Below are 25,569 nucleotides of genomic sequence, written 5' to 3' on the forward strand. Positions count from 1 at the left end.
GCAATGTTACGCCTTTGCTAGCTCTTTTTAAAGGGTGGAATATACTTACTCATTAATGATCCAAGCTATGAATAGATTCATGGTTTATAGCACAGCCTTAGAGGGGGTTAAGAGAATTTAAGGGTTTATCGCACAGCCTTAAAGGGGGCTAAGAGAATTTAAAAGAAAGATATTCAGACTGGAAAATTCTGGGTAAACATTTACCTATCTTCTTGACAGTTCATTATTAAATTATGTGTTGGCATTTTGCAGGCACAGAAAGAGGATAAAGGTACAGACAAAGGAATAGAAACACACTGATGACCTATTGTTAGAGTTTAAGCAGAATAAATGATTAGCATCTAAAGTACCGAGCAGAGGTAATAAAAATCATTGCAAACTACTATCCACAGTGCATAGTCTCCTGTAATACAACGTAGTTCATTACATTACTGAATGATGTAGTACTGTATGATGCAGTATTATTATAATCTCTCTATGTCCTGGGCTTAAAGTTGTTCAAAGTCTTGGACTAGTTCTAAACAATAGATGTTTCATGATGACCTGCAAATAAATCAATTGTTAACAGGGTGCTCTCATGAGTGTCCTTTAACATAGGTTCAGATCTGTCTTATTCTAGACATGGCCCTCAATATTATGGTTATTGTTCATAAGAAGTGGATAATAGCATTTTTTTGCTCCATGAGGATGTTACGAGTTTGGACAGGGATCAGTAATGGGACCAGTGTTCTTGCTGAGTGCAGAATTTTGTCCACACTCTGGATTCTAGACTGCAAGTCAGAGTTCAAGTGCTGTGAGAGTCAGCTTCCATGATCTGGTTGTGCTGTCGTACATCCTGAGGAAAGTGCAAGCAAGCAAAAATTGTAAGGTTACTATATTCAGCTTTTAGAAATGTTAGGGTACTTTTTGTAGGACAGTTTGAAATTACTCTGATGAGATGATGTATCTTATATATGTTTACAGAGATGGCTTACAATAGTGTATGAAGTGCAATGGATTTCAACATCTTAACAGAGTTTAAATTTGGTTCTCTTGTGAACATGGTGTCTGTTATTAAATTTCTTCCATGTTTTCCTCCTGTTTACTACATCAGAATTAAATTCCTATTTACCGATTTATGCCAATAGTAGGATAATAGATCTCTACATTCTCTACATTCTCAATCTATATTTCATTATTAAAATATAATAGGTGTTTCAGCCTAATATTAAAGCATAGTGGTCTTATTTAGCACTATTAAAATAAGCTTAACTTCATGCACATTGACTGTACAGGGATCAGGTTTCCAAAAGTTCCTGTATTAGTCTAACTCTGTTCCCTGACAAGATTTAATTAATTGGGGAATAATTATGCTTAACTTATTTGTATGAATGTATTTTAACCAACAGAACTGTTGTTAGATCCCTATATGTACCTTAGGTTGAGTTCTCAAGGTAAGAATGAGGTACAAATGCCAATTTTAATGAAGAATAGTACTCTCTAAAGTTTGTTATTGAAAGGTGTAGTTTGGCTCTTAGGCCAATTCATCTCACCTTGGCTTGCTTGTCATCTAGCACAAGTTACTTATCTAGGGCCACTTCAAAAGAAGAGGGATAGATACCTTCAAAAGTCAAGCAATTCCACCTACTTTAGGTATGTACTGTCTCCTGGACCTCTCTCTCCATTATCATAGAAGAAGAGTAGCTTAGGTGGCTTCTAAGTCACTGAATTGGGATGAGATTCCAGCTGTACTGTTATTTTTCAGAAGCAGACATCAGTTATGATTTTACTAGGTGCGTGTTATATTTCATCTGTACAAATGACTGTGCAGGCTTATAATAAAAAATATTTTAAGGTATTTCTGTACATTTTGCCTGTTGGAGCATGGACAAGTGGACAAGCAGCAGCAAGTGGTGGGAACACAGGGAACAGGCCTGCTGAAGGAGTGCACCTATGCATGCTTCTGCCCTCTCACCTGTTGGCTGCATGTGCTTTCTGGAAATGTGGGAAATGATTGAGGGAGCTGGGAAAGTAAGCAAAATGCAGGTGCTTTATAGATATTCTCTCCAGATACCAGGTTATATCATTATTTCTAAAAACAGTAATTAGCTCTTTACTGTAGATATTTTAAGTAAATGTGACAATGATGGGAATGATAGCAGTGATGTGATGCTGTCCTGTTACAAGAGGCTGTGAGATCATAATCAAGATTTATGCACGTTTTGCTTTCATCTGAGATTTGCAGAGAATTTTGATGCTTTCCTTCGTCCTCTTGCTCTAGGCAATCTTTATAGTGAGTAAACATCAGAGTTAATTTTTAAAAAAAGACTTGTATTTATTACATGTCATAAATAACATTGATGGATTTTGTTGTTTCTGCATTTGAGCCTAGAAAATGAGGAATATACAAACTGAGATACTAGAAAGTATTTATAGCCTTCCTAATACCTAAGATAACATGCAGCAGTCACAACTTTTTAAACTGTTTTATGTTTTGTCCTCTATTTGGCATTTATCTAACAAATACAGCTTGAACTCTTATAGTCAAGTGAAAATACCAGGTAGGTTAATTTTATGTCATGATATACACATAGAAGTTGTATATAAATATGCCAAAGACCGGGGTTTTGTTTTGTTGTGATTGTAGGAACATCTGATTTTGATAATGCAGTGTTTCTTCTTTAATCATAATGTCAGTGCTGAAGATTATGAAAGAGGTCTGGTAAATTTATCTCTAAGTTGAACCTCTTCAGGAAGAGAAAGGGAAACAAGCATGAGATGGAAATATTAGCAATGCTCATACTCAAAAAGTTAATAATAACAAAAAAAGTGAAATTGTAAAGGTAATTTAAAGAAGTTCAAAGAAATCAAATTCCTGTTTGTAAGATTAACCTTGTTTGTTTGCAAAATAATTTGTGAGAACTGTCTGTTTGATAAAAACATACTAACCTGGCTTTGTGATAACACAGTATAGCGTTTTGTTACAATTTCTGCAGTGTTCCTTATATTGTGACTTTATAAAAGTTTTTTCTGTCATTGATCTTTCTTTACCCTTAAAATACATAATTTATTTGTAGAAATATGAAATGAAATGAAAGCAGGAATACAGTTGCTCTAATACATAAAGTTTTCATTTTGAAAACAGAAAAACTATAGTGTTCTGAAAATCAGATTAATGTATTGCCAAAATGCGTGTCTATACATTCAAAGTCATGTCCTGTTCCCTCTTTGCTGAGCAACAAATGACAGTTTTGAGATAGAAAAAATCATGGGGTAGATCAAGGAGATTCAACTGAGAAAATGACAAGTGTGCATTTTTCTTTACCTAGGGGGAAAAAAAACCCCAAACCAATATTGGGAAATACTTGCACACAGGCATATAGTGGCTGTCTGAACAGGGAGATAGAGGTGCATCGGGAATCTTAACAGAAATGGTTCAAAGGGGTCCATCTGACTAACGTGGATTCTTATGTCCTTGATAAATGTCTGCCTAGCTGCAGATGAAAGCTATATGGGATGTCATTGAATATGTCTTCGTGAAGAGTAAGATACCGTGACAGAGAGGTCCTTACAGACTCTCACAGTGACTACGATAAGGAGCGGTAACTCAGTACTATGAGTTTTTACGGCAGATTCTGCAACTGTCTTATTTCACACGAGTTGTGTAGGAGACCAGAATGTGATTATAATATGATGGTTTATACATGACCTAAAGACTGTAAGTTTACTCTCCATGCCCAAACAACATAATATATCAGTTGCCTGGGCTTTGAATAATCAATTTTAACTTTATTAACCTTTATTTCTTCAAATATAGGTGCCTCTAGATATTTCTCACACATAAATGGTTATATTACATAAATAAACCTCCTCTTATTGGTCAGCTTTCACAAAATTTTTAGACATAGTCTATGAATTTCTAGGGGTCTATAAATCTCAGTCTGATACAAAGAATTTTATAAACTGTGCAACTAGTTCCTGTGACTGGTTTCTCTAACATTACAGGATGTTAATGTCAACCACTGCAAAGAATTTGTAAGGCCACATCTTGGTTCCTGTTCTCGCAGATTTGTCATCTACAGAGCCATAAAATAGGCAAAGAGCCAGGCTGAGCACATAGTTAGAAATGTCATCATTCTTATGTTATTAGTCCCTGGTTTAGCGGATTTGGAGAAGATATGGAAGATTTAGTTGTGCCTGTCTCCAAGCTATTGCTTTAATGCAGGCTTGACTTCTGTTCTAGCAAAAGACCATTTGGGGAGCAGTGCGTTGCTGAAATATAGCTGTTTCTGTCATTCAGATCGGGGGGGTGACCTGTAAAGACAAGACAACGACAACTGTCAAAATGGTTTAAAAGAGGTATTTTCTATCCTTTTCTCTGATCTTGAATTGAACATATTTTGAAATAAAACCCCCGTGTATCAGTAGTTTAGTATTTCTAGCTCCCATTTTGAAAAAAAAAAAAAAAGAAAGAAAGAGAGTTCACGTGTGAAACATATAGAAAAAAATAAAAGGCACAGTCATGCATAATCTGGTGAACATTGTGTTTACAGGACTTAAGGTTAATATTTTTATATACTGTTTATCGTCTGACTTACTATTAAATTTATAGAGTTGTTATTTTTAATACCTAAAAAGCCTCTTTTTTCAGTAATTGTTTTGTCCAATACTAATTGAAAAGTGCTTTTTGTTTGCCACCTCTGATATAGTTCGATTCATTTTGTTTACTTTAAAGAATTAATTATTATTCTGCAATGTTGAATTAATTTTTTGCATGACAATTTAATTATTTATAATATTGAATATAATTATAAGTATACTTAATTATATTAATCATTAATTATAATAATTTAATTACTTTAAAGAGAAAAGGAATACAATTTTTTTTTTAAAGTCACTACTCTGGATTTTTTTCATTAGTTAACATATTAAGGAACTTTTGAGACTTAGCACCCGCACATGCATATAAGCTAGTTTGCATTTGTTTTAATATAATCTTTCAATTCAAGCAGTAGATAATTTAGAAGAAAAAAAAAGACATGCCTATATACATTAGCAGTGTATTATTTTATCTTTTCATAGACTTAATATACTATTTTTAACCTTTAAAGCTTAATTTTCTAATCAAAGATGGCATTCATGTAAAACATATTATTTTAAAGAAGAGTACTCAAATGATATGTAAACTCTGAAGTTAAATGGTTGTGGATTAAGAATAGGCATGAGAAATACTTCAGAGTAGAGAGAGTGAGAACCAGAAAGGGTTTGTAGTATGAGTGTTTTTACAATTGTAGTTAACGTCATTGATACAATAATATTTTATAGGACTGACTATTCAGAGGTATGCAATGAATAGTGTTACCTGTTATATTTCCATTTAATTTTGTAAAGAAACTTTTAAAGATGTATGTGTGTAAATTTGTGTGGTGAGGCAGATCCTGTTCAAAACAAGAGGCTTATTGTTACCTGATCACCAGACATGGTATGTTTATACCACTCCTTGTTTTGTTTTGTTTTGCGGTTTTTGTTTTGTTTTAAGAAGCATAGCCTGCCTGAGTACAGAGCTGCAAATTCTGTCATGAATTTTATGCACTGGTTGATCACTACTGTGTTTCATTGGTTGCTGGTGGCACAGTCTCTGTGCAACGCATTAAAATAATTCCTTACATTTCTAGCAGCTACTGAAAAGTGATGTTCTTTGATGTTTCTGTGATGATTTAAAATTTTTGGACATAAAAATTGTTACTGCCCTACATAAGGAAAGATTCTGGCGAGTCGTATAACTGTATAACCGTTTCATTCACCTGCTGTGAAAGTGATCGGGGTCTAAGTACCTTATGTAAGCGGCTGTCTGCTGGCTTTGGGAAGTGATCAAAATTCCCTGTGATATACTCAGGCGTACCCCATTCTTCTCCAGTAATCCCAGCACGCAAAGTCCAGTAGAAAACAGCTAATACAGTATGTGTGATAAGGAGTTACAAATGTCAGTATAGTCTGCTTCTAAGTTATCACATTCCCAGAGGATGCCAGAGAAGTTAGTATATTACTCATTGCAGTTTCAGCATTTATCCTCTGATGAGACCTACTTGCGGATAATCTGCATTATGTGTTCTGTGTAGTATCCTGCAGTGCAATATCAGTGTAGAATTTTGTTTTGATACTATCTTGGGAGAAAAATATTAGAGGCTTTTGCTTTCTTTTGAAATAGCCTCTAAGCCAGGTGATATCTGCAGTTTGTTTCCACTTCTTTTTAAAAGTTGACCATGTGTGCTGGGGCTTTGACCTTTTTCTGTCTATGCATATGAACTGCATCGTTAGCATATTATTTTAAAGAAAAAGACAGGTTACATTTTTACATAAATATGCATGTACATTTATAAAATACAAAAATGTCTATTTCCTGCTCATATCCCCAGGTACTAGCAAGTAGCTAATGCAGCTACAGTTGCTGCAGTTTTGGAAACCGTGTTCCAGACTTATTTTGTTAATTTTGTGCTTTTTACATTTTTATGCACAAATTGATTTAATTAGCATAATTTAATTCAGAGGAACATACCTGTTCTTTGTAAGACCAGCTACCATGCTTCTCTTACCCTCCAAAACAGGATGGCTGGGTTCAGACTACCTGTTGGGAATGGTTCCTGGCCTGTGGCGGCTGCAGAACTGTGGCAAAGCACTCCTGCTGGTTGGCATCAACCAAAACCATGCTGAAGGTCATGCCGATAATTTAGTGCTATGGATATTCACTTGCCAGAAACTGGGCATGTGCCATGGTCCTGTATAGTTTACTACTATAGATAATCGTGCTTTACTGTCCACTCAGAAAGCTTTTCGTATATTCCAGTAATGGACTCTCTTTTTAGAAAAAAAAAAAAAAAAGATATTTTGTGTCATAGCTATTTGCCAAGATGGTCACGTATGGACATATTTCCATATGGAAAAAAAAGTTTTATGTGATGACTGAATATAGATATACTTAAAAGATCAAGTAGACTTTTAAGTGACTTTGCATTCACAAATATATTTTTTTTGCACGCACTTAGAAAAATGACTCGTAAACATCAGGCTTATGATTCTGTGCAGGCTATTACTTGTAGGCTACCTGTTTTTAATTTCAGATCTCAGCTTTAAAAAAAAAAGTAAAAACAAGAACAAAACCCAAAGCAAAGTAATACCCATAATATTATTTGGTAGGTATGTGTATTTTTAACTAGATTTAATTTGGGTTTTTGACTCTCTAAAAGCTTAAAAAAGATTTTTGTAGGTAAAGTCTTTCTAATATAAATATCACCATTGCTACTCTGATTACAGTGCTCTACAGAATCAGGGATCTTTTCCTCTTTCCAATATATGACTATTAAGCAAAATCTCATGGGAAGAATAATGCCCACAGCATTTCCCACTAACCACTTGGAACTGCTTTTTGTAGGAATATTACCAATGGAACTGTGAACTCAAATTCTCATTTCAGCGTAGGTATAAAAGCACACTAGAAAAATTATCCTAAATTTACATTTATATAACTGAAAGTAGAATATGTCCTGTGATACTTTTACCATATATCCATGCGAAGTGGCAATTGAAATATTCCCTCACTTAATACTAAAACTGAAATCCCTGCTGTTGGGTAGGAACTTAAATTCCTGTTATTGGGAAATATGTTAGCTCAGGATGGCCATGGGTACCACAAATTGCTAAGAGCTGCCCCTGAATAGAGTGTAACTAACTATTTATCAGCAGGCGTTGGTGGTATTGAGTGAACCTCAGGAAATTCTGACAATGTAAAGTTCTGACAGGTTCTTGTTCACTTCTTGAGGCAAGATTGGAATTTCCTACTGTAGTAAGCTAATAAAAATGCATTAGGGTTAACAGTAGGAGCTCTGGAATGGTTTTGTTAACCTTTTCATTCGGGGGATCCTCATTAAAATGTGCTAATGCAGATATGAACGCTCTGAAATGGCTAACACCAGTGAAAAAAATATAGTACAACTGCTAATATCACAGTTTGATGCATGCTTAAATCGCTAAGGAAAGTACTGAATTGCTTTTTAAGTGGAAAAAAAAAAAAAAAGGACCTATATCATTCTATCACACTCAGATAATTCCCAGATGGCTGGAGGGATAGTATTCAAATTAGGGAAAAAAAAAATCTGGCCAAATATGAGAGTTTTCAGCACCCAAAATAAATTGAGAATTCTATGAGAAGTAGCTGCTGAGAATAAAAGTGCTATTTCAACCTCACCACGTATAAAACTCACAGAAGCAATAGACTAAATTTGGATTATTCATAAAGTCTCACTGAACTGACATAAAGCAGTTCAGTGAGACTACTGTGGCATGCCATTCCAAAGCCCATGTTGCTCAAATTCAAATACTTCTGGTTTCAATCAATCTTTATTATCCACTTAAGTGCTTGGAATTGATCAAAACAGCTGGCAATGCTTGAAAAAATGTATCAGGTGTGTGTGAGCTACTACCCTTTAACATGGTTCATTAAAATATGTCCTGAAATCCCTTTTGCTTCATACAGGATAGGCTGTTGTACACTCACAAGTCATCCATCAAATGGCTGGGAAGTTGGCTGTCACATGGCAACTACAGCAGTGATATAAGCACAAATGTACCACTTCATTCTTTTTTTTTCCTATGGGAAAATATGTATTGATTTATTTCAAATTGTTTGGAATCTGAGAGGTTTTCTACTTTCAAGAGTTATGAATTGAAGGCATTAAAATATAAGCTTTTTACAGGAATGAAATTCTCATGCAATGTAAGAACTATTGGTCTGAAAAAAAAATCTCTGCAAACTCAGGGTATTTTTTGGCTGAAAAAAGTGAAGATCACTTGATAACACTGTCCTGAGAATTATATAAGATTTAAAAAGATTGACTGTAGCAAGTATTACACACTGGTGTATTTTCAGTAGTCCTGGTGTTCTTATGAGGTTTTCACCTTTAATATAGCTTTTTCTTTAATTATAGTAAATTACTTTGGCCATTGTTGCGGGCTGACGCCAGCCAACAGCCAAGCACCCACATAGCTGCTTGCTCACTCCCCTCTCCCACGGGAGGGGGAGAAAACAGAAGGTGAGAAGACTTGCAGATCGAGGTAAAGGCAGTTTTATAGGTGAAGCAAAAGCTGCACACACAAGGAAAGTGAAATAAGGAATTCATTCACTACTCCCCATTGGCAGGCAGATATTTAGCAACTGCCTCGAAAGCAGGGCTTCATTACATGTAGAGGTTACGTGGGAAGACAAATGCCATAACCCCAAACATCCCCCCTTTCTCCTTCTTTCCCTGAGCTTTTATTGCGGAGCATGGCGTCAAATGGTATGGGATATCCCTATGGTCATTTTGTCAGCTGTGCTGGCTGTGTCTCCTCCCGGTTTCTTGCTCGCCCCCAGCCTACTTGCTGGCAGAGTGACAAAAAGAGAACGCCTCAATGCTGTACAAGCTCTGCTCAGCAGTAGCCAAAAGATTGGTGTGTGATCAACACTATTTTAGTCACAAATCTGAAACACAGCACCATACAGGCTGCTGTGAAGAAAATTAACTCCACCCCAGCCAGACACCATACAGCAATTTAATTATTTAATTACCTTATATTTGTAAGGCTGTTTCCTACGATTAGGTGAGCTACCATTTCCCCTGTCTTTTTTTCCTCAAATTACTAAGTCTTAATGATACATTCATGATAATGATAATAAAAGTTCACCTTTTCAAAGCAGTAAAATAAATGGATCAAATTCACTGTTTTGCCTTGTGTCATGAGGCAGCACAGAGCATCAGATAGAAACTGGTGAATCTGTCTCAGAACCTAATGTAGGTTGAACAGCAAAGCCATGGGAAGTCTTAACATTGACCTGAGAGTCAGCTGGATCAGCACCTACTTAAAAGTTCACATGAACTCAGGAAAAATTGTTCATAGCTGCATATACCTACTCATAGCAGAAAAGAGATGTATCAAACTTTTTTTTTTTCATTTGGATTAACGCGTGGTGTAATTTTTTCTGATTTATTCAGTGCTAGTAGTTGCTATGGTATGCTGAATAACATCTGTAAACCGTTATTTCTGAAGTTACATCAAATGCCAAATGATATCAAACTTTGTGATAGAATCTTTTGTAACAGAATTCCTGAGGACTTCTGTATAACATATAGTTGGACAGAGAAATATGTTACAAACATACAGAATTATGATAAAGAAAAGTTAAAAACATGGTATATACTGTTCTGAAGAGTCAGCATGATGATATCTTAGTATGTCAGGATGCTGACCACAATCTTAGATGAACCTAACTGTATGAGGCAGCATGATATTTTGGAATACCTGTGAATATTTGATGTAGTAGAGAAGGAACAATTTATTTACCTTCAGATGTTCCCTATTTCAGTCCCTGAACATCAAAGGAGCCTGGGGAACCATTTGGGAAGCATAAGTTGATTATCATTGTTTGCCATTGTAAACAGAAGCTTCTAATTCTGAACTTTAAAGATAAATTGTATTTAGGACACACTCAAACAAGCAATTCCAGTTTAACTGAAACGCTTCTTAAACAGATTTTTTTTTTATTTAAAAGGAAACCATTTTGACAGAACTGGGTTAAGAAGTAATTGCACATATGGTTCTTCTGGCAGATGTGAGGAGCTTCTTACCTCCAACAGGAAAGAGTAGGGAGAAGCAGCTGGTAAAAACAGGGGACGATAACCTCTTCGCCTAGAACAGCATGCTTAATTGTCATCCTGTGGTAGGCATTTCAAAGTGCATTTAGATGTAGACACTGGTCGTCTGAAGAAAAAGGAAAGGCAATAAGGGATTGGACTTTAACTGGGTACCGTGCTAAATGTTCACTGTCTTTTTCTATAGTTCTGAGAAATTTGAAAGTGTTGAGAGTTTGCTTAATGACTTTGTGTATAGATGACTGCAATGCCTGCTTTTGGAAGCCAATCTATATTTCGAGTCATCTAATTGTAAGAGTAATAATCCAGATATGCTTCTTGGAGGAGGCATGTGAAAAGAACTGCTTTTTTGCACGTTCCTAAATGGCGTGTTATGAACAGTTGATAAATTTGTGGAAAAGATTTCCAAACAAAATAGCTGGCTGAAGATTATATTGGTCATGGCAGCAAATCACAGGACTGATAGAGTAAATGGAGATCTATATCAAAAGGGTAGTAAAGAAAAAATCTGTAGTTGGACTGTTTTCCTTCAGGCTATAATTATTACCTATGAGAGGTTTGCCTATTAAACCAATAACTTAGAGGAAGTCACAAGTGAGGAGCCATAAAAATCCATTCTGTTTACACTGACGCTCCCTAAAAAGAACAAGGGGAAGAGGCTAATGGAACAGATAATATTAAACAAATGCTGAAAGTTGGCTTTTTACATTTGATTTCCCTCATAAATGCCTCCTTTTCATTAAGTGTTTTAGCTCTACTTTTTCATTAATTTAATCCAAGGTAATGAATATTGCTTGCAAAACTTTTCCTACATTACCTTGGGCACAGAATTAGAAACTCAGAATGAACCTGACAGGCACAGAAAAGTTTGTTGCTTCCCAGCACTTTACTTGTTAGATATTTTTGTCCAAGCAAAGTCTACAAACCTTGCAGGAGGAATAAAAATATAGCATTAGAAGTGTAGTGTTAGATAACTTGCATCTGAATTCTTAAAAACCTTCAAAAAAGGAGCATTCAATGCCTACCTAGGTAGAGTGTACTAGTATTTTACAACTATTGTGTATTTTTTTTTCTAAAAGCTTTGCTACTGCTGCTGTGATTCTTTGTGCTGTTTAAGAGTCCTTCACCTCTGTCCCTAACTGCTCAAGCCTTCTCCACTTCTGGAGGCCACTTCAATTTGTTTTTATACACTTTAAGTACTTAAAAATAATAATTAAAAAAAAGTTTCATAGAAACATTTGACTGAGAGAAATGAATTAGAGAAATAGGAAGCATTCAGCAGGCAGCAGACAAAAAGGGAAGTCAGTAAGTATGGTTTGAAGAAGGCAATACATGCCTAAACCAGATCTGTTGAAATGGTAATTAGCAAGGGCTTAGCAAGGGCTAAGGTAGTTTCATCTTTACCTCTTCCTAGTGTACATGGAAGAAAGTTCTTCATTGTCCTTTTATAACGTTTTGGGGAATATTTTTAGTCCTTTGACAATTTTAAATAAGCTAGCATCAGGAAAGCCAGTTTATGTTTCATGGACTTCTCATTGTTGCTGTTCTCTGGATTCTCTCTGATTTATTGGTGTGTCTGGCACCAGATACTGATACACGCAGGCAAATTCTGGTGCCTGAGCTGTGCTTATTATTATAACTGAAGCCTTACAAATTCTGAGTGGAAAATTATTTTCTGTGTCCTATGTACCAACATTCCTTTTCCTGCATTCCTGGCGTTTGACTCGTTTACTGCACATCTTGGCTCATTTTTAATTGTCATTCTGCTATAAATTTTTGTTCCATTGTAATGACTCCTGTCTGTGAGGCAGCATACAAAGTAAATTTATTTGTTTCATCTTTGTGTGCTAGATTTTTTCCTTTTTTTCAGTGCTACATTTTGCAGTGCCTACTACTGAGTTTATTCTGTGGATTTCTCAAGGTCATTTGAATTCAAAACTTGTTTCCTCAGGTGCTCACAGCCTTTCCCTGTGTTGGGTCATCCACAGTTTCCACAAGTGTATTCCATTGTTCAAGACTAATGAAATATTGAGCCAAGCCCAAGAAATATTCCTATAGCACCTCATTTGCAGTTCCCTCTTTTCCTGCCAGCAAATTGTTGATAGCTACCAAATGACAGGTTTTTTTCAACTAACTGAACATCAATACCACAGGGAACACTAATACCGTGGTCATTTGGTCATTTGGCAAGTAGGATTCAACCTCTAGCCTGTACCCTCTTTCAGTCACTTAAGATTCTTTCAATTCTTGCTTTAGCTCAGATAGTCTTTCAATGAACAAACCTACTTACAAATAATTACTGTTAACTAAAACAAATAAAGCTGGTGCAACTCCTAGAAAAACAAAACCAAAACACCTCTTAGAAACAAATGACAGAGTTTTGTATTTTTGCATTTTCACTTCTAGTGAAGTGAAAATTTGAATATTCTTAGAAAAATGTGTATATTAAAGTTAAGAGACCGTGTTTTAAAAACACACTAAATACTTAGCTGGCACAGAGGTAGTTATTAGATACTGAAGGCATTGGTTATATTGCAGTCATACCCTAAATAGGGATATATCAACCTAGCAAGTTGGTTTAGGTAGTAATAGCAGCATGGAATTTGGAATGAACTGCAAAAACACCCCAAAACTTAAAAATATCTGAGTTCTGTGTTGTAGTTGCGCACAACCACACACTGCTAACCAGTTGGTTAACACTGGAACTAAGTTGGTTCCATTACCTACACAATCCAGTCACACCAGGCACTGCAGCATAAGCCCACCTGTAAATCAGAGACAGAGAACCATTCAACTTGTGCCAAGTTTGGCAGTCGTAGAGACTGGCCTGATCCTACAGACCAAAATACTTGCTACTGCTATACAGTCTATTTTTTTCTACATTGTTAGTTCAGTCATACCCTTTCCTGCTGCTGCAAACTCTTTTTTTTGGTATGAGTTAATTTGAGTGCTTCTGACTGTTGAAATAGTAGATTATAGCTGATAGTGCAGTTTGTGTATCGGCTGTTAATCCAGTTGTCTGGACTTGCTAATTAAATCCATCTGTATTGTTGCTCTTCCTAAAGTTAGGAAAGCAGGAGTGGAGTAAGTCAGCTGTAGCAATTCTAGTTTCTTCTTGCTGTGGAGGTAGGCACATCATTGCTATTACCACGGTTAATGCAAGACTTTCCTTTAGTTTGACATGGTGTAATGGAACAGCTAAGAAGAATGAGTATTTTTTTTTTTCATGGGTTATGCCCATGAGCTTTCTCACTCTGTTGTAATTTCTGCAGGAGGAAGAATATTTTATTTATTATTTTTCCTCTCCTGCCATTTGAAACCTTTTGCTTGGTTTCAGGGAGAGATCTTAATGAATTTACCATTTCTTCAGTTTTTTCCTGATAGAGAAAAGGGGAACAAGAAAGAGTTTTGCTATTTTGTTTCTGCACCATTTTTGCTTTGTCATTTATTCCATCATCAGCCTTTGTTATTCTTTACAACCCTTTCAAGCAGGAAATGGCAGCAGGAGAAAAATGTGGCTGATGAGACTTTAACAAAACTGTTCATAGAAACAAAGGGAAAGGAATATCTGTTTCAAGATATAAAAGAACAATACTGTGTTGAGACCTCCGTCTTGTAGGTATTTACATATGTGATCAGGATCTTAGTGTACAGCTCATGTGCTTCCGTTGAAACCTTTGCCAAAATAAGGTCTTAATTCATGTTTGCATGTGTTTGAAAAGTACTTTTCAAAATGAGAAGGAATTTGGAAAAAAAAAAAGACGACAAATGAACCCCTGTGGCAAAATCTGGCTTTGATTTTTAAGTTCAACAATAGAAAAAATTCTCGTTAAATATACTTGATTTTTAAGTTCCATGTATAAAACATGATTTGCAAAACCGCTTTAGTTTGACATACAAAAACAAAATTACTGTATAAATGTGTTTCTGTACTTTTTTGTTATTCCTTTGGGTAAATGCATCTATGCTTCTATGTTTTGTAGTTCATTATCTACTGAAATAACTTACCTAAGATTTGTTCAAAGAAACATGAAAAAAACCCACTTTGTTTCTTAAGGAGAAAATACCCAAAGATTTCCTCATATTTTTCATAATGATAAGTTTCAATGTTATTTACTTGTTTCATCTTGTTTCTTATGTTTATATGAGTGCTTAGATTGATTACTTTTATTTTTATTCCATTTGATTGCACAACCCCTCTGCTTTTGTTAAAATCTAATATTTGCAGATCAGTGGGAGCAGTTCAATTAAAATGGCCAACCAACAGAAAAAATTCAAAGACCAGAAGAAAAGCTATTTTGAAAAAAAAAAAAGTTATTTGCCTTGTTTGTATCATTTACTGATTTCTGGTTTTCCATTTGAGCGTAAAGTAAAAGTCAGAGTAGAAGTCAGATAATTGAGGAAATAGAAATGAAATTAAAATTACAAAATTACAAGTCACAAAAAATAGTCAATGAAATAAAGTTATATTATGCCAAACCATTAAAAGCTTGCTTTTCAGGCAGATGAATAAAGACAATTCTCACTACAATCAGTGAAGAGCAGTGGGTGATTAGTGCCTCTAAAGATAACTCCTGCAGGCTAGACCAGATCCATGTTAATTGTTAGGATGAGAGAATTGAAAAGGAAGAATATTCGGAGTTGGAAGAAGACATATTTACTCCAGAGGGCTGTACCACTCAGCCTCTGTGTATCCCATCTACAGATGATTTTATTAAAGGAAACCTCACAGTGAATATTTTGTGTATAATATATTGTATTTTACAAATTTTTTAAAAAGGATTTTGGAACACAGCCTGAAGTAGGGATTAGATTTTAAGGATTTTGCCCTATGGAACTGGGGTTAGTTTAAATTTTCAAGATGGGGATGTAAAAATTGCTTCTTTTTGTTAGTTGAAGAAGCAGTTCAGTATGCTGGAGCTGTTGCGTAAAGAGGAAAAAGAGGCAAGTGCAAACTCCTGGCCAGAGCCCAGCTGCCTGTTAGAGTTCCAGAGCTTGTCCTGATTCACTTCTATTTGTCCTTCTCTGGCTTGTTCATTCATATCCTTTCCACTGAATCATGAAACAAGAAACTGTGAAATCTTTGGACCAGTGGATTTTGGTATACTTTTGGATCTCTAGGCATTCCGTGATTGAATGTAGTTGACAGTGGTTTTAAGACTGTGTTTCCTTAGAGTTTTTTTCTAATGTATGCAATAGTAGGTGGCAGATTTTTTGCGTCTAGAAACACTGAATTAAAACACTATCACTGACATTATCAACGTTTTTTCCAAAATCCTAGCACTATAAAAGAATGAATAAATAAATGTTTCTGCATATATTTCATAAAGTATTTATAAATGAGCTTCACAAAATAAATAGTTTTATACCTATTTCATAAACTAAATTCTGGTCCATTACTGAATAAACAGAGTAGATCAATTTTTGTGGTGCAAACTTATTTGATTCTCATTTCTCTATGACAGTAGTCCACAGGATTTGGTCTGTTGCTAGTTGTGAAGTAGTGATGGATGGACCTGTGGAACTTTGGATTTGACTGAATCTAAAAAATAATTCCTCGGCATTATGAAAAAAATCTTGAATTTAGCATCTGAAACGGAATACATGTTCTGAACAAGCAAGTACATAGGTTTGATCTCATAAAATACAGAAGAAAAAAAGAGTTTTCATAATTTTCTGGTTACTATAGAAATAACTGTATAAATCTGTAGAAAAGATTAAGGAAATATTACACTACTAAGATAGGATGGAAGATAGGTGAAGGAAGTCTGGATGGTTGGTATTTTGAGCCTTAGCTCTAACAGGTTTCCAAAGTCTGGTCTTATTTTCTTCTGTTGTTGTTCTATTGGACTCTGCGTCAAATTTAGAAGTGGCTAAGTACACTTCGGTATAAGGGAGACTAAAATAGTGTAATACCGCTTCTGCTTCCTCCAAACACAATACATGTACAGTTGCTTTATACCCACTCCGCCTTAGAGGTCTGATTCATGGGTGTGAATATCTAACTTTATGACACTTACTACCCATGTCTATCTATCGCTTTGTCACTCTTGGGCAGCGTAATTGCTCATGCAGCAGTTATTGGATCAGTGCAAGTTGAAGCCCAAATATTAAAGAACAAGTGCTCTTTTGCTGTACTATACCAGGCTGTAAACTGCAGCTATTAGCAGCTGCCTCAAAAATAGTCTTGCTTTTCCAAGTGTGGGAGCAGAGATCTGTGAGGGGGCAGTAGGGTCGATAGCTGAAGCAAAGATTACTGCTAGCTGTCTCCAGGAAAGCTACTCATTGTCTTGCATCAGAAGCCCTCAGTTCAAACTCACATCCAGTTAGAAACCCTTGCCTGTTACTTCTTAGCTTGGCCAATTGTTTTTAAGAAAATGTACACATCACGTACACATGTTAAAATGTATACAGAAGAGTGAAAGAATGTAGAAAGTAAGAAGTTTGTGTCAGACCTCTCTGTTTACCCCTCTGATAGGTACTTAGTGCCTAGTGCAGGGAATCACCATTCCTCTTCCCCTCCACATCAATTTAGCTCCCATGTAATGTCTAACAGTTTTCCAGGCTTGAGTTTAGATTTGTGTTACCATGAAGTCAAAATCTGTTGTATTTTAGTCTGATCCAAAGACATTGAACTTCTATCTTTATGCAAACTTAACTCTAAAACATCAAAAGTATCCAAAATCTTTAGACTTTGGTTTGTTGTTGTTTCTTTTTTTCCTGAGTGGGACAGCTATAAGAAAATCCAAGTGCTCTTGGAAGGCTCTGGAGGTCCTCTGAGGAGTTTAAACAATCCCTTGGGTGCTGAAAGAAACTATCCCTTTAGAAACTTCAGGATGTTTAATTAGTACTCCTTTCTTTGTTCATGGTTTGCAACAAAGACTCTTTGTCAGCTTTGGGTTAAACCATTAATGAAAAGGGTGTGTTAATTAAACAACTTGCTTATTTCTAATTGGCAGAAGTACCCTAGGTCTCCTGAGACTTAGAACTAAGCACAGCAACGTCTGCTAAGAGACACTCATGAGTTGGTAAGAGACGTCATAGAAAATATTAAAGCATGCAGGGGAAGAAGCAAGAATGAAAATCTTGTGTGCTGAATGCTTCACAAGAGGCAAAACGTGGATATTCATATTCTCAGGAGTCCTTCTCTTCTCTTCTCTTCTCTTCTCTTCTCTTCTCTTCTCTTCTCTTCTCTTCTCTTCTCTTCTCTTCTCTTTTTCTTTTTCTTTTTCTTTTTCTTTTTCTTTTTCTTTTTCTTTTTCTTTTTCTTTTTCTTTTTCTTTTTCTTTTTCTTTTTCTTTTTCTTTTTCTTTTTCTTTTTCTTTTTCTTTTTCTTTTTCTTTTTCTTTTTCTTTTTCTTTTTCTTTTTCTTTTTCTTTTTCTTTTTCTTTTTCTTTTTCTTTTTTTTCCCCACAGCATGCAATTTGCACAAAGAGTTACAACTAAACCCCATTATTTGGAAGGAAATTAGCAAGATGGCTTGAAATTTTCAGTTTTTATTACAGCATGTAGAAACAATATTCAGCTCGGTTTTTAAAAAAAAAAATTTTTACTTGTTCTGGATGTCATTGATTGAGAGAAAAGGAGAACAGCACATGTATGGAAACAGCTTCTGAGATGGAATGCATTGATTTCACACAGCAAAGTGGCAGCATTGCCCCTTTTGAGTCAGGTTTTTTTATTGACATTCACTAATGTATTAATAGGAAGTCCTGCTGGTAATCCCTTCAATTTAGGTTATGTTACATAGGAGTATCAGCAGTTGTGTTGACAGACTTCCACAAAATCATTCTATCACTGTATTTAATGTCAGTATAAAGACAAATATTGTGAGATGCTACATATTTTAGTTTACATTTTTGGAAAAAAATATGCAGCCTTAGCTGATATCTATGAGAAACATTGTCTGTGCTACTACCTTAAAAACATAGGTCACGTTAAAGGTTTCACATGTAATTTTTTTCTCTGCAAGTGGTTATTGCAACTTCAATACTGATAACTTTATTCTCTCACATATTTTAATAAGTTGAAGAGTCATATTTGTGAAAAGTATTGAAGAATCACATTTATACAGCAGTAGTTTGCTGTATACTGAAAGGTGTTGTAGTGAATTAGTACAAAACTGAAACTCATAAGAATCCAGTTTGAATTTTGGCTTATAAATTATTTATAGATGCTAATCTATGTTACCCATTTGCCATTTAACTGAGCGAATAACTAATTTTCATATGGATTTTTAAGCATCTGTTTTATGAATTTAAATAGTTACTGTACCTTAATGGAAACATATTGTAAGTAACGTTTTCTTCTTTTGAATACAGTAACTTGCTTTGTTTTCACTGTTAAAGGTATCACTTCATTATTGAGAAGAAACTAACATCTCTTATGTATAATTTCCTATATATGTAATCCCACATGCAGAAAGCTCCTTAAGGACACAAAAACTAAAATAGCAAACTAGCCTTGTCATTAATATGCTAGGTGGTTAGTTCGATAACTCGTGACAGCTTTAACTTACATGTTTCTTACATGATTTCAGTGAATGCTGTGTCAAGACTTTGAACTGGTGCCAACCTGTATGTGATCTAGTTCACTATTCCTTTGGGAATGTCTAATACAGGCTTGCAAAAGACTTTTCGAAGTCTAGGCCATAAGCTGCTAAACCACATTGTTTAGGTCTTGGCAATATGGTAGGAATTACAGCATCAGTACTTCCATTTAATTCAGTAGGACTATTTGAATGAGCAGAGTGAGAATAATTTAGCAAAATACTTTAAAATTTTTATTATGAGACACAAAACATGCTGTATATAGCTAGAAAATTGTGCTCCAGATGAACACATGTATTGTTTCTGTCTAAGCAATGTTGAGTCTCATAGTGATGGTGTGTAATGATTCTTTAGAAATGGCAGGGTATAGAGGATAGTGGCTCAGAAAATAGCATGTTTGGTGTCACACAAGAAATTATTGCATCAAATGGTTTAAATAGCACCCAGAAAAAAAAGATTCTTTGTCCAGAAGAATTGTGTATTGGTTACAAATTGAAATCTGAACCTGTGTAGAGAAAATATAAAGGTTGATCCATGCAATTTGTATTAAGTTTTGGTTTTTGTGATTACAGATACCATGAAGACAGTAACAGGGAACTTTCCTGTTGGTCTAGAAAGTAATCACACCTATATAGGTTTAGAACTTTCTTACTCTCTACAGAAATACTTATTTTTGTTCTGTTTCTCTCTGGGATAGATCTGACAATATTGGTTCAATATTTACAGAAATTGTTCATGGACTAGTTCTCTTGCAGGCAGCAAACAATTTTGTACAACATCACCTTACTCAGTTCTCAATAATTACTAGAGTAGTAAAGCTCAAATGTTAAATTTTATGTACTGAGGCCTGTACTGTGTTTTTCTTGACAAGGTCTTGGAGATATTCAGGATTCTGGGAAATAAAAGAAAAAAAAAGAAAAAGAAAAAAAAAGTCATAGAATCATAGAATAGTTTGGGTTGGAAGGGACCTTTAAAGGCCATCTAGTCCAACCCCCCTGCAATGAGCAGGGACGTCTTCAACTAGATCAAGTTGCTCAGAGCCCCGTCCAACCTGACCTTGAACGTTTCCAGGGATGGGGCATCTACCACCTCTCTGGGCAACCTGGTCCAGTGTTTCACCACCCTCATCGTAAAAAATTTCTTCCTTATGTCTAGTCTGAATCTACCCTATTTTCATTTAAAACCATTACCCCTTGTCCTATGGCAACAGGCTCTACTAAAATGTTTGTCCTCATCTTTCTTGTAAGCCCCCTTTAAGTACTGAAAGGCCACAATAACATCTCCCCAGAGTCTTCTCCAGGCTGAACAACCCCCACTCTCTCAGCCTCTCTTCACAGCACAGGTGTTCCATCCTTCTGATCATTTTTGTGGCCCTCCTCTGGACCTGCTCCAACAGGTACATGTCTTTCCTGTGGTGAGGACTCCAGGGCTGGACACAGTATTCTTGGTGGGGTCTCAACAGAGCAGAGCAGAGGGGCAGAATCACCTCCCTCGAACTGCTGGCCGTGCTTCTTTTGATGCAGCCCAGGATACGGTTGGCTTTCTGGGCTGCGAGCGGCAAGCACACATTGCCAGCTCATGTCCAGCTTTTCATCCACCAGCACCCCCAAGTCCTTCTCTGCAGGGCTGCTCTCAATCCCTTCATGCCCCAGGCCTGTATTGATACCAGGGGTTGCCCCAACCCAGGTGCAGGACCCTGCACTTGGCCTTGTTGAACCTCATGAGGTTCACATAGGCCCACTTCTCGAGCTTGTCCAGGTCCCTCTGAATGGCATCCTGTCCCTCAGGCGTGTCAACTGCACCATTCAGCTTGGTGTCATCTGCAAATGGACATAGTCAAATGGACATAGTTTTGAAACCCAGAGATTAAAGAAAGAGAGTATTCTTTATTCTACACAGTCAGCTACACAGCAGCTCAGAGAGGATTTTTTAAAAAATGCTTTTTCAGTTAAACATCCCAAGTATCTCGGATTGGCCAGGATTGGTTGCTTATCCATCTCTACAAGGATGGAAGGCAAATGATCAACACTGCTTCTTGTCTTGGATTCTAAAAATATTTTGAAGAATTAATTGTGAGAAAATACTAATGGTTTTGTCTAGCCTGCAAATTCCCAGTGTGATCAGAAAGGTCAATAGCTTTCTCTTGAGTTCTTTGGAGTGTGCTACAGAAGCGTTTTTAAAATGTAAGAAATTGTCTCGTCTTCCTTTTAGTAGTCCCAATACTTAAATTATCTTGTGAGAAAATGGATGAAGTAACCTTCATAAGAGGTTTTTGTACCTAGGCTTTGGGATATTATTGTTTGATCATACTAGAATATTTATATTAGGTTATATTTGTATTTTTCCTATCCTTTCCTGAAAGGAGATCTCAACAAGGCCTGGGTGAGTGACAATCTGGGTAGGAAAGAGCTGTCAAAAAAACACCCAACCTTGAAAATGAGGGGTAGAATTTATAGGACTGTGCACATGCAATTGTCCTTCTTCAGAAGAGGCTGTCTAAATGACTTTGACCTTCTTTGTTTAGGTCCTATGTTTGACTGAGTGGAACTTGAAAAAAATCTTTTATTTACCTAGGACTATTTTCTTCTTAGTAAGAAACTTGAAATTGATTTTAACTTGACACATTTCTTCTCTAAAGTAATATAAAATCTTTGTCTAATAAATGTATACAGAGGCTTTGTGGCCCATCAGGGTACCATGACATTCCAGTGTATTGATTCTGTGGTGTTAAAGGGTGACATATTTGGTGTTAACGGGCCATCAGAGTATTGGGATTTGAATTGTACACAGTGAGAAGCACTGGCTTTCCTGTAACATGACAGGCTTTCTAAAGCAGTGGAAGTAACTGTAGTCTTACATAATTCCTCATGTGTAAACTTCAAAGATTAATAAGATTTTTGTATAATCATGCAGGATTTAAATTAATAAAATCAGAAAATCTTAGAAAAATTTCAGGAAATAGAATACTTATTGACCTGTAACAACCAAAACCATTCTGAAGTTTGTCATCTGCAAAAATTCTTGATGTCCAGAATTTAAAATTCACTCTTAAGAGGCACACTATATTTTATACTTTTTTTTTTTTTTCTGCAAAGTATACTTTGTATCCTAGGTAAAGATCTTAACTTTTGTCATTGTAGTTCACTTCAGCATACAGGGTTTGTTTACATTTCACGTAATGTCTGTTCTCTTTACTTTGTATTGTAGGCTAAAGGCCCGTAAGTGTAAAGCTGTAGCAATTTTGTGTTACCTTGCAGGGCATCAAATGCTGACCAAAAGAGCATGTGGACTAGAGAGGGTTAAAAATTATCATCTTCTGCTTTACTGTCCTTCAGGTTCTTTTTAGTTTTAATGGCCTGGAGTGGTTTCTTTGCAAATAGTATTTTGATTATTGTTTGATTGTATTGTGTTGATTATAATTATTGTGCAGAAAAAATCAGCTAAGTCAAAAAAAGGCGCTAATTCTAGCCGTCTTTGGAAACTAATCATAGGAGTACCAGATTTATGGATTTAAAAGAGTCTGTAGAACTCAACTTCCAGATTTTTGCATGTTCTTGCTGTTTTGTGTGCTTGAATGCCAGTTGTCCTGCAAAGGAGTATAGAAAGCATTTTATATTATATGTTTGCTCTGTTTTCTAACAGCATAAGTATTTTGCTTAAGCAGATTTGCTAGGAAGTGACAGCTCTGAAAAATTGGACACAGTGGCTGCTGGAAGTATTTCAGTTCCAGGCAATCTAAATAGTGCAGAAGGGGGAAAATGAAATATCACCATATTTTAAAGATGACAGTTTTGTCAAAGATTCCTTTTCACTCTTCAACTTAGAACAAATTGAGTAAATCAAATATATCTAAAATGTCTGCACTCCTTGAAGATGCACCACCTTTTTAGTTTCTTTTTTTCCCCCTTCTTTCCTCCTTCTTTAAAAGCATAAAGGAGAACTCTGACTTAGTAAATGTAAAACACACTGTGAGGAGCATAATTCTTCTGGTTTAATTGTTATCTCTAAACAGTTTTGAATCATAACAGGCTTTCATGAAACATAGTTACATAGTGAGAACCTAAGTAAAATCTAGTAAGGTGGGACTGATATTAGGTATTATATTCTTCAGAATTATGTTGTTGCTCAGAAATTAGAATATTTTGTGTTCAAATTAATTTCAGTAACACAAATTATATTTTAGGAATAAAATCAGGAGAATATTTTGGTCAGATCAGGTTTTCTAAACATTTTGTAATACTTTGGTTTAAAATAAATAATGAGATAGATGTGCTGGATTTTTGACATGACATCCATCTCTTTGGTAATAGCTCCTTGCCACTTATTTACATGGTTGAAACCCTCTAATGTAAGCCACAGATTTTTTTTAGAATATATTTTGTAACCATGTTTCATGTATGACTGCATGTCTTTGCTCCAAGACCTGGCCACTGTTACAAAGAATGCAGTTTTCTCCTGCCCCATATCAGCAGACATAAAAAGTAGCGAGGAAAATTGAAATCAGGCTTATTTCAGTGACTTTTACTTTACTCCCTCTCAGTTTCATGGGTTCCTGCTACACTTCTGTGCGTGAAGAATCAGGAAGGTGACCTGGCCTGCTTGTTTCAATCTTCTTGAATGTTAACAAGCATCCTCAAAGACATTTTTTAAAAAGACCAACCTTCAAAGGAGGAGAGGGGGAAGAGTTTATTAACATGGCTCTTCCTACTTGAGCAGATACAATTGCTCATGATAAAATTCCTGTTCATCCCAGCAACAGTGCAGTATATGTCCAGTGTATAGTTCTCTCCTGCTCCATTTTGATGTGGCACCAGACTTGATGCTAGCATGTGTTCCCTTCACATTTAACACAGAAGAGAAATAATACATGGTAATACTTTACTGAAATTTATAAAGTTCTGTTGGGAGTGGACCCCACCTTCCACAAAGTAAAAGCTACCCTGGTGTAATACCCACAATTTGTGCATATACAGACAAGGAGATGCCAGGGTTCCTCTTGCTGCCGTTTTCCTCATGTGCTACAATGAATCAGTCTTATTTGGTAGTCCAAAAAAAAAGCTTAGCTCCAAAAAAAGAGCTTAGCTACTCTATTATACTAAAACCTGTCATAGATATTCTCCTTCTTAGTCCCCTCTACAATATCCTGAAATTAATTTGCATTATTTTAATCTTAGCAGGCCCAAGCAAAAAATCTACAACCTTGGATTTCTTGAGTTCCTGTCTGATACAGAGGAAGGGCTTAAGTATTTTCCTTCCTGCAAAGCAGAGTTTTTCTCATGGGCCTAAACCATGTATTTGTTTCTAGGAAAGCCAGAAGTTGGAGGGTAACCACTAATTTTTTTTTCCCCTGATACATGACATGAAGGCTTTAAGAAAAAGGACTCCAAAGGTCTCTCATTTTCTTGAAGAAGCTAAGCCATCTGACAGCTTTGAAAATAATGAGGAAACCTGTAACTGAAAACCTTTAACTGTTAAAGTTGCTTCTTCTAACTCTGCTCAGTAGTTACACAATTTTTCCAAATATTTTGTGAATAGGCAGTTTTAAGTAGGGTTCTGCTGCTGTACTTCTCGCAGGGAAAGATGAATAAATTGTCACCTGCTAAGTGGAAATATTTAGAGTCCTGGAATAACTGCACAATGACTGAGTGGTTTCTGTGTATTTCTAGCAAGTTTCTGTCTAGTTTAGAGAGCTGGTATTTCCATATGATTTGCAGATAGAAGAATGGGAAAAAATGATAGTTGGGCTTTCCTTTTTTTCTTGTAACACATGCTGGCTGTTTTTAGCATTTCAGTACACCAGTGTGTGATAGGTAACTACAGAAAAATGTCTTTCAAAATAATTTAGAAATTTCTCCACAAAGTCTTCCATTTGTGGGCATCCTGATTACAGAAAGAGGACTCAAATTAGAAGAAATAACTACTGAAAAGGTATCAGGAAAAAGGTTATGCAAATTTTAAGATGAAATCAGCTCAGTACTCTTGCTATTTGAAGAAAGAGAGAGAAGCCTTTCATTTGTAAAATGTTATACTGTGATGCAGAAAACCAATTATAATATACATGAAGTATGCACCTGTTATTAATTTCTGAGGCATCCTTCTATTTGAAATAAATATCTGGAATTGTCACCTATCAACCTTGGCTGGTGTGCTCTGCTTGCCAGCCAGGCTAATCATAGTTTCATTGGTGTCCATGTGTCTCCAGAAACTTTTTTTGGAAAAATATTTTTTATTCCACATCCCCCCTCCCGCCCCAAAATAAGGGGTAGTAATTCTAACCTGTCTTACTCATGAGTACTACAACTGATAATATGCTGACTAGGGGCAGCTGTGTAGAAATAAACTGGACTATGCTTCTGTAA

General features: G+C 35.8%; 1 protein-coding gene across 8 annotated transcripts in view; it reads left to right on the forward strand.

Annotated features, from left to right (window-relative positions):
- Positions 1-25,569, forward strand: part of PCDH7 (protocadherin 7) — a 291,460-nt gene that overhangs the window by 21,677 nt on the left and 244,214 nt on the right. The gene's annotated exons all lie outside the window — the stretch shown is intronic.

Source organism: Mycteria americana, chromosome 4, assembly GCF_035582795.1.
Source record: "Mycteria americana isolate JAX WOST 10 ecotype Jacksonville Zoo and Gardens chromosome 4, USCA_MyAme_1.0, whole genome shotgun sequence".
Classification (NCBI taxonomy): domain Eukaryota; kingdom Metazoa; phylum Chordata; class Aves; order Ciconiiformes; family Ciconiidae; genus Mycteria; species Mycteria americana.